Genomic DNA, 9,143 nt, shown 5'->3' on the forward strand with positions numbered 1-9,143 from the left:
TCCTATAAATACCATGTAATAAATTGAAATTTCATTCAAATATAAAAAAATATTGGTACCATTTAGCATCCCTGTGAGTTCACCATGATGTCCTGGGGAAACTTGTCACCCGACTTGGAAACTATAAGCTTAGATTATTGTAGAATTTATTATCTATTGCAGAATTTCCTTTAGAAACAAAACCCTTCTTTTAACACTTTTCTAGAGGTCAGAATAAGATTCTAAAGTAATAAAGCCATGAATATGATACCTGTGCACAATTTTTCCATATGGCAAACACCCTTGATTCTCAGGTGATATAGAGTAGAGTTTACTTGGCCTGAACTTGGGGAAAATGTGTTCTATTTTATGTTCTGGCAATAGCTCATTGTAAATATTTAGAGAAATATTGGTGAAAGTTGTTAGTGCTTCTGTACCTCGAATTTATTTTCCATTGGTAAGACAGAGGAAGTTATTTCTGCTTACCACCAGAAAAAGTCATTTCTTAATGTTAACTGAAGAATCTATATGAATGCGCACTGACATAAAATACATGACGTGCAGATAATCAGGTGATATAAACAGTATTTGCAAATTGATAAATGACCCACTTAAGCTAAGGATGTAACCCTTCATCATGGTTTTCTCATTGTGATTCTGTATATTTTATATACTAGAAGATAAATTAATGTATATCAAATAAAAATCTTGCTCCTCCTCCTACCTTGACCAATTTCTCAACAGAATTTTAGAAATTATTATATTTACTTAAAAATTTTGTTTTAATTAAATAAATTTTATACCTAAATGCATGTTTATTCTAAAATTTAAAATACAAATGAATAAAAAGCTTTCCTATGTCTCTGCACATTTGTACTAACTGCTATCTATAGGAATAATGATCATTGTTAACAATTTAGTGTTAATAAAATATATAATGATATATTTTATAAATTTATAATATAATAAAATGTTTAATGTTAATTTAATATACATCCAGATTTTTTTAAATGGAATGAATTTTTATTTTTTTAATTTATTTTTATTATTATGTTATGCTAATCACCATACATTACATCATTAGTTTTTGATGTAGTGTTCCATGATCCATTGTTTGCGTATAACACCCAGTGCTCCATGCAGTACATGCCCTCTTTAATACCCATCACCAGGCTAACCCATCCCCGCACCCCTTCCCTTCTAGAACCCTCAGTTTGTTTCTCAGAGTTCATAGTCTCTCATGGTTCATCTCCCCTGCAATTTCTCCCTCTTCATCCTTCCCTTCCTGCTATCTTCTTCTTCTTCTTCTTTTTTAATATATAATGTATTATTTGTTTCAGAGGTACAGGTCTGTGATTCAACAGTCTTACACAATTCACAGCGCTCACCATAGCACCTACCCTCCCCAATGTCTATCACCCAGCCACCCCATCCCTCCCACACCCCACCACTCCAGCAACCCTCAGTTTATTTCTTGAGATTAAGAATACCTCACATCAGTGGGGTCATATGATACATGTCTTTCTCTGATTGACTTATTTCGCTCAGCATAATACCCTCGAGTTCCATCCACATTGTTGCAAATGGCAAGATTCCATTCCTTTTGATGGCTGCATAATATTCCATTGTCTATATATACCACTTCTTCTTTATCCATTCCTCTGTCGATGGACATCTTGGCTCTTTCCACAGTTTGGCTATTGTGGACGTTGCTGCTATAAACATCAGGGTGCACGTACCCCTTCGGATCCCTACATTTGTATCTTTGTGGTAAATACCCAGTAGTGCAATTGCTGGATAGTATGGTAGCTCTATTTTCAACTTTCTGAGGAACTTCCATACTGTTTTCCAGAGTGGCTGCACCAGCTTGCATTCCCACCCACAGTGTAGGAGGGTTCCCCTTTCTCCACATCCCCACCAACATCTCGTCCGGATTTTTTAATGCACTAAATAAGTATTGTATTAATCAGGGTTATCCAGAAAAACAGAAATAATAGGATATATATATATGAGAAAAGATTTATTGTGGGATTTAAATATTGATATATATTATTGAAACTCCCTCCAGAAAGGGAACATCAATGTATCCTTTCAACAAAAGTGAATGAGAGTATATATTTTTCTACTTCATGACTGTCACTGAGTTTTATAAATGTTTCTTAAAATGTTAAGAAAAACATTATCTTTTTACTATTTGAATTTGTGTCTCACTGATTACCAATGAAAGTAAACTTCTTGTAATGTGTTTATTGGCCTTTTACACTTTTTCTTGAATTAATGCAAATTTTCTGACATTAAGAATGAGAACCAGTGGGGGCGCCTGGGTGGCTCAGATGGTTAAGCATCTGCCTTCAGCTCCGGTCATGATCCCAGGGTCCTGGGATCGAGCACCTCATCGGGCTCCCTGCTCAGCGGGGAGTCTGCTTCTCCCCCTCCCTCTGCTTCTACCCCTGCTCATGCTCTCTCTCTCTCTCTCTCTGTATCTCTGTGTCTCGAATGAATAATAAAAAAAAAAGAATGAGAACCAGGGAAAGACAACTAGAGTAGTATGAGAAACACATGGAGCAAATGGCTGTGACTTTAAACTCTATAAGAGTTTCTTCAGCAGAAATAAATAATTGATTCAATCACCTGAACCATCTTTTAAAGCATCTCCTTACCTTCTGGCTCTTATTAAATTCCAGTACCTTCCCCTCTCTCTTGACCCTTCAAGGGAATACTGCTCCTTCTGGAGTATTCTCAAAAGGTGGCCCTTTTACTTTTCTTATTCCTCATAGTCTGGAGGTGGGATCAGGTATCCTCCTCATCACATTTAATCTATTGTCTTCCTCTTTTCTTTCAAAACACCTACTTTTGGTAATGTTCCTTCCTCATCTTTAGAAACACCCAGACTAAATTTTATGCCGTTCCTTCTTTTTGCAAATATCCGTAGACACTTCTTTTCTTCTCACACCCTTAAAATGTTATGTCCCAGGGTGATCACTGTCCAATATTGCTGCTTCTGTAATTCTTGATGATTTAAATACTGACATAGATAATTCACCTAACAATCTCATTTAAACCTACATTTTATCCTTATTAAATACATGCAAATTTCTATGATTTCATTTTCAAGCATGCTACCCTCTACCTTTTCTTTCCACACTGCACATGCTCTAGAATCTCAACACCAATAACTAAACTTTAAAATGCATTGATCTACTTGGTTCTCATTGTTCTTTCTTTATTTCATGCCTTTGTTTCTGTTTTTACCCAGCCTCAATTCCATGGTAAACCACTATCATCAAACCCTTGCTTGGATCTTCAGGTCCCATGTTCCTCTACAACTTTATTATACTCACTTGGTCATATCACTGCCTTGGTTCCCTCCGTGTCTGTCTCATATCTGAGTCCACCTACTTGAACACAGTGCTAAAAAACACATCATCCTGTTGATTATTTGTATTCAGAATCATGTTTACTAGCTTCCGTGTGTCTCTACTGCTGCTCAACGACTGTATTATATTTTTCCATTCCCTAGTCACTCTGCCATTCTTCTAGATGATCATCTCAGACACTGTCCTCTCTTCTCAAATCTCCAACAGCTACACCTTAGCTGAAGATCTCACGTCCTATTCTCCTGAAGAAATTGTAGCAGTTTAGAGAGAACTTCCACAGGTTGCATCATTTCAACCCACTTAATTGTGTTTATGGGGATATAAGCCCTTCTGGTTCACTGCACATAGATTGTCCACACTTCCAGCCAAAGGCAACACCTACAGTTGTGCCATGAATCCTGTTTTCACTAGCTTTCTGTAGTATATCACTCCATCAAGCTTTACCTTTCTTTCATTGTCTTTAGACATGTGCATGATCTTAGTATTTGAAACTGCTGTTTTTCCTCCAGTCGTAAAACAAAGAAAAAAAGCAACCAAATCTCCTGTATCATGCTTTCCTCTTTATATACAAAACTTATTTCCCCTTTTACAACAAAACCCCTTGGAAGACTCATCCAAACTCATTTATTGTAATTCTTCTCTTCCTATTATTCTTTAAGCCCATTTTACTCAGACCTATTGCTCCTACCACTGTACCAAAACTGCTTCCACAAAGTCAACAATGAGTTGCTAATTACTAAATACACCAGTCACTTCTTACTCTTCATCTTGCTTAATCTATCTGCAGCATTTTCTCTCTGACCTAGAACACATTTTTAACTTGTATTCCAGACTCTCCTGGATTTCCTTGTATACTCTAACCATTCATATTCAATTTTGCTCACTGTTTTCTCATATCCTGGGCTCAGTTACCAAGGGCTCAGTCTTGTCCTTGGATTTCTTGTGGGGTTTTTTGTTTGTTTGTTTAATTTTGTTTTGTTTTTTACATATACACACTTAACAAATATCATTCAGTCTCATGTTGGTAAGTGCAGTTTCCAAAGACTTTAAAATGTATACCTCTAAAGTGGATTTCATCCTGACCCAAAGACTTATAAAATCAACTTTCTACTTGACATCTATACTTGGTCTTCTACCAGGCAACTCAAAAGAAACATGCCCCAAGCTGAGCTCTCAGACTCCAATGTGTCATTGCTACCATCTTTTCTTCCTGTAGTCTTTGCCATCTCAGTTTAAGGAAACTCCATTCTTTATTTCACAATTCTATGAAATTGGGTTTTTAACCTGCTTTCTTTCTAGAGGCCAAAACATGCCTGATACAACATAAATTTTGCATCTTTTGAAGGATTATAGATCTTTTTTAAAAAAAGATTTTATTTATTTGACAGAGAGAGACACAGCGAGAGAGGGAACACAAGCAGGGGTAGTGGGAGAGGGAGAAGCAGGCTTCCCGCTGAACAGGGAGCCCAATGCGGGGCTCTATCCCAGGACCCTGGGATCATGACCTGAGCCGAAGGCAGACACTTAACGACTGAGCCACCCAGACACCCTGAAGGATTATAGATCTTATTAAGTATAAAGATACCTATTTATCCTCTTAAATGCATTTAACTAACCTTCCTTCTGCTCTAACATTGATAATAACACATCTGGGTGTGTGTGTGTGTGTGTGTGTATGTATGTATGTGTGTTTACATGTATCTGTGATACACTTTGCTCCCTCTTTACTATCAACGTTTATGAGTCATTTTTTTCTAAGTATAGCTCTTTTAAACAGGAAACAAGATCACATTTTTTAAAGCTCTATCTGGGACTAAGCACTTAAATTGTTAATTTTTAGATATTCATTTCATTGTGATTACTGAGATGTTTAGACTATTTCCTGAAAACATATTTTGTGTTTTCTACTTTCTCTGCTTTAAAAAAAAAAGAAATTGTTATTCTTTTTTTTAAAGATTTTATTTATTTATTCATGAGAGACAGAGAGATGGAGAGAGAGAGAGAGAGAGGCAGAGGGAGAAGCAGGCTCCCAAGGAGCAGGGAGCCCGATGCGTGACTCGATCCCAGGACTCTGGGATCATGACCTGAGCCGAAGGCAGACGCTTAACAGGCACCCAGAAATTGTTATTCTTATCTTTTGATTAACTCATGTAGTTTTCTTAGTTGCATTTTTTTCTTTAATGTGTTAAAACTTTAACATCTTGGGGCGCCTGGGTGGCACAGTCAATTAAGCATTCAACTCTTGATTTTGGCTTAGGTCGTGATCTCAGAGCCTGGAATCGAACCCTGACTTGGGCTCCCCACTCAGCATGAAGTCTTCTTAAGATTCTCTCTCACTCTCCCTCTCCCTCTGCCCTCCCAGCCCCATGCTCTCTCTCTCTTCCTCTCTCTCTCAAATAAATAAATGAATTTTTAAAAAAAATTAAAGTTTAACATCTCAATACTTTTGATTGCACTTGAAATTTTAACATTTGTATTTAAGATGTGATATTTCAATGTAAAGCCTATGTTAATCATTCTCTTTATATTTGTATCATATAAATCAAGAATCCTAGCACTTATTTTATTTTTTATTCCTCCCACCTCCTGACATCTCTTACATCAGTGGGCTGAAAAACTATTCTACACGGAGATCACCAATAAATTTAAAGTTGTCATTTTTTAAACCATTCTTACTTAAGTCTAAGTATATATTACACTGGTTTTATTATTCTTCACTATTTCTTGTAAAATCTCTCCCTTGGAGTCATTGCCCCTTTTTTCAAAGTGTATCTTCTAGTAAATTATTCAGGTGGGGTGATGGATGATTAAGGAATATTGTATATTGGGGCATGCTTTAAGTTTTTTTTTAGTTATCATAATTCAATGTTTGGTTTAATATAGAGTTCTAGTTAAATCTTTATTTCAGAAATATAAAAACAACCCTCCCATATCTTATACCTAAGCTACTAATGAGGATTCAGTTGACTCTCTGTTGGTTATTAATTTAATAGTTGTTTCTAATCCCATACCATCCCATGGAACTTTCAGTGAAAAAACTTCTTTGAATTCTAAAATTTCATTCTTACATGAAAGGTATGGGTTATTTTAAATTCACTTTTCTTATCTTGGGTTGACAATGAAAATGTAAGGACTTATGTTTTCTCTTCAATTCTACAAAATTTATAAAAAGCATTTCTTTAGGGGCACCTGGGTGGCTCAGTCAATTAAGGGTCTGCCTTAGGCTCAGGTCATGATCTCAGGGTCCTGGGATTGAGTCCTGCATCAGGCTCTCTGCTCAGCAGGGAGTCTGCTTTTCCCTCTGTCCCTCCCCCCTACTTGTGCTCTCTCTCTCTCTTTCTCTCTCTCAAATAAATGAATAAATGAAATCTTTAAAAAAAAAGATAAAAAGCATTTCTTTGTATATCTTCCTACCTACTCTCCCTATTGTCTGCTGTACCATTTGTGCATAACAAGAACTGACGGATGATGGAAATGTATTTGTACGTATCCTCTTTGTGTGTTCAATTTAATTTTATTCTTTTTCTTTCTCTCTTACACACACACACACACACACACACACACACACACACACACCATGATGTGTTCTGTGGGATTCCTTGTCTAATCTCCCAGCTCATCGAACTGACTCTACTTATCAGTGTTCTTTTTAGCTCATCTTCTAATGTACCACTCCACCCTTATCCAATTTTTATTTTTATTTTATGACTTTCTTTTTTTTAAGACTTTATTTATTTATTGAGAGAGAGCGAGAGAGAGAGCGCACCATCAGGGGGAAGGGCAGAGGGAGAGAGGAGAAGCAGACTCCCCGCTGAGCTGGGATCACGACCTGAGCAGAAGGCAGATGTTTAACCAACTGAGTCACCCAGGTGCCCTATTTTATGATTTTCATATTTTTATTTTCACTTAAAAGATGTTCACTCGGATCCTTTCATACCAATATCTACATCAATATTTCCAGAGTACTTTTAGTCTGACCTCATAGTTTGGTCTTAATAACACAAAGTTGATTATATACAATTTCTTTGATCTCTGTTTCATGTATACATATCCTATTTGTTCAGTCAGGTTATGAATCATTCAAAGACACCTAATATGATTTTGTTTTTTTTTCACTTTCTTAGTTCTTATTACCTTGTTTAATACAACATCTCCATAAGGATTTGTTACTTCAAAAGCAGGAGCCTCTTTCTCTGTTTGCTTCCTCTGGCCCTCCATTTGTACTCCTGAATATAAACCTTCCTTCCCAGTCCTAGAAGCACACGAATATCTTCTTTTTCTTTCCTCCCCTGAGCTCCTGAATCTCTGGAGCTCTGTTTTTTCTGGTTGGACCTCAGTTTTCCAGTATCATTCATATAATTTGGAAGAATTGGAAAGATTGATTACAAATAATATTCAGCACAAGAAATAGTGTTCAGTAAACTCAAGGTCTCACTTGTCTAAATGGGATTTAATTTTCACTCATAGTCACACATTGGCAACAACAATATTTTCCAGGAAGAACAGAGTTACAAAGCAAGTGAGAAAGAATCATTATCTTGGGAGAAAATATAGCACTTATAGTCTCTCAGGAAACATTTTTGTTATGCAGTTGTTTTTATTTATATTTTTAAAAACTGCTAATCTAGATAGCACATGATTTATTAATAGAAACGTCAAATAGATTACCAGACCCATAAATGATAATAAAAGAACCCAAATTTACCCATTTGTGTTGCAATTATTAAACATTTATATGCAAGGAGAACTTGGAGCTCTGACAGTCAGAGATATTTGATTTTGCAAAATTATTATCTATCAAACGGCCAGCACAATCCCAATTTAAATCTAATGGTTGAACTAATCAGTCCCAAGTGAAGTTTTAAAAAAAAAAAGTGTGGAAAGTTAAAAATAGGTTACAAGAAAAAGAAAAACAATTACCCAGAGTAGCCATAATAGAACTGTGTGTGATTCCCCTTTAGAAAATGGCCCATTAAAAAAATTCCTATGAAATTTTTAAAAAAGGAGTTAAGAAAATCCATTTTCAATTACTGTTATCTTTGCACCCAAAGTCAACCAAAACATTATTGGGCATGAGGTTCACAATTAATTATAAAATAGAAATTCAATTTTACTCCCTTTGAAGTAACAAATTATTTTTAGAAAGAAGCTTATAGATGTGAGAATATAAAACATGGTAGAGGTTGTTACACAGTGTAAGATTTAGTCCTTATATCAAAGGGACAAAGTGAAATTACAATAGTATTCCTGTGGCACTGGCTGAAATCAAAGTTGAAGATGTATAACAATGGATACCAAGTATAGGAAATATAGAAACTCTTAAGGATAATAACTAGTCTTCTCTTGAACCTTTAATATAGTATTGTGAAATGAAGGAAAGCTTATAAAAAGGCACATATATCCACATTCTCTTATCTGTAATTCTGAATTTCAATGTCTGAGAAATAAAGGGTTTCTTTGTTTTGTTTTGTTTTTTGTTTGTTTGTTTGTTTCATAACCTGTTTGACAGATAAGTCTGACCTAAACTGAAGAAGGCAACCTTATGTGTCTCACTTGTAGTATGGTTATTCACATGTTCTGTTGAGGAAATGTCAATATACCCCTGCCTATCCTGTCAGTGTTACTTATATAATGTGTATCTTCCCAATTCTGGGAAATTTTAAAATATGAACCATACCCTATCTCAAGTGTTTTAGAAGGGAGGGTAGATTTATATTTGAGTAGTTAATAAGGAGGCAAGTCATCCAAAGCAGAAGTTCTATCACCTTAAATCAAAAGAATATGCTA

The sequence above is a fragment of the Eumetopias jubatus genome, unplaced genomic scaffold (assembly GCF_037043125.1).
Source record: "Eumetopias jubatus isolate StellerSeaLion01/CBP00866 unplaced genomic scaffold, mEumJub1_p1.0 scaffold_3, whole genome shotgun sequence".
Taxonomy (NCBI): domain Eukaryota; kingdom Metazoa; phylum Chordata; class Mammalia; order Carnivora; family Otariidae; genus Eumetopias; species Eumetopias jubatus.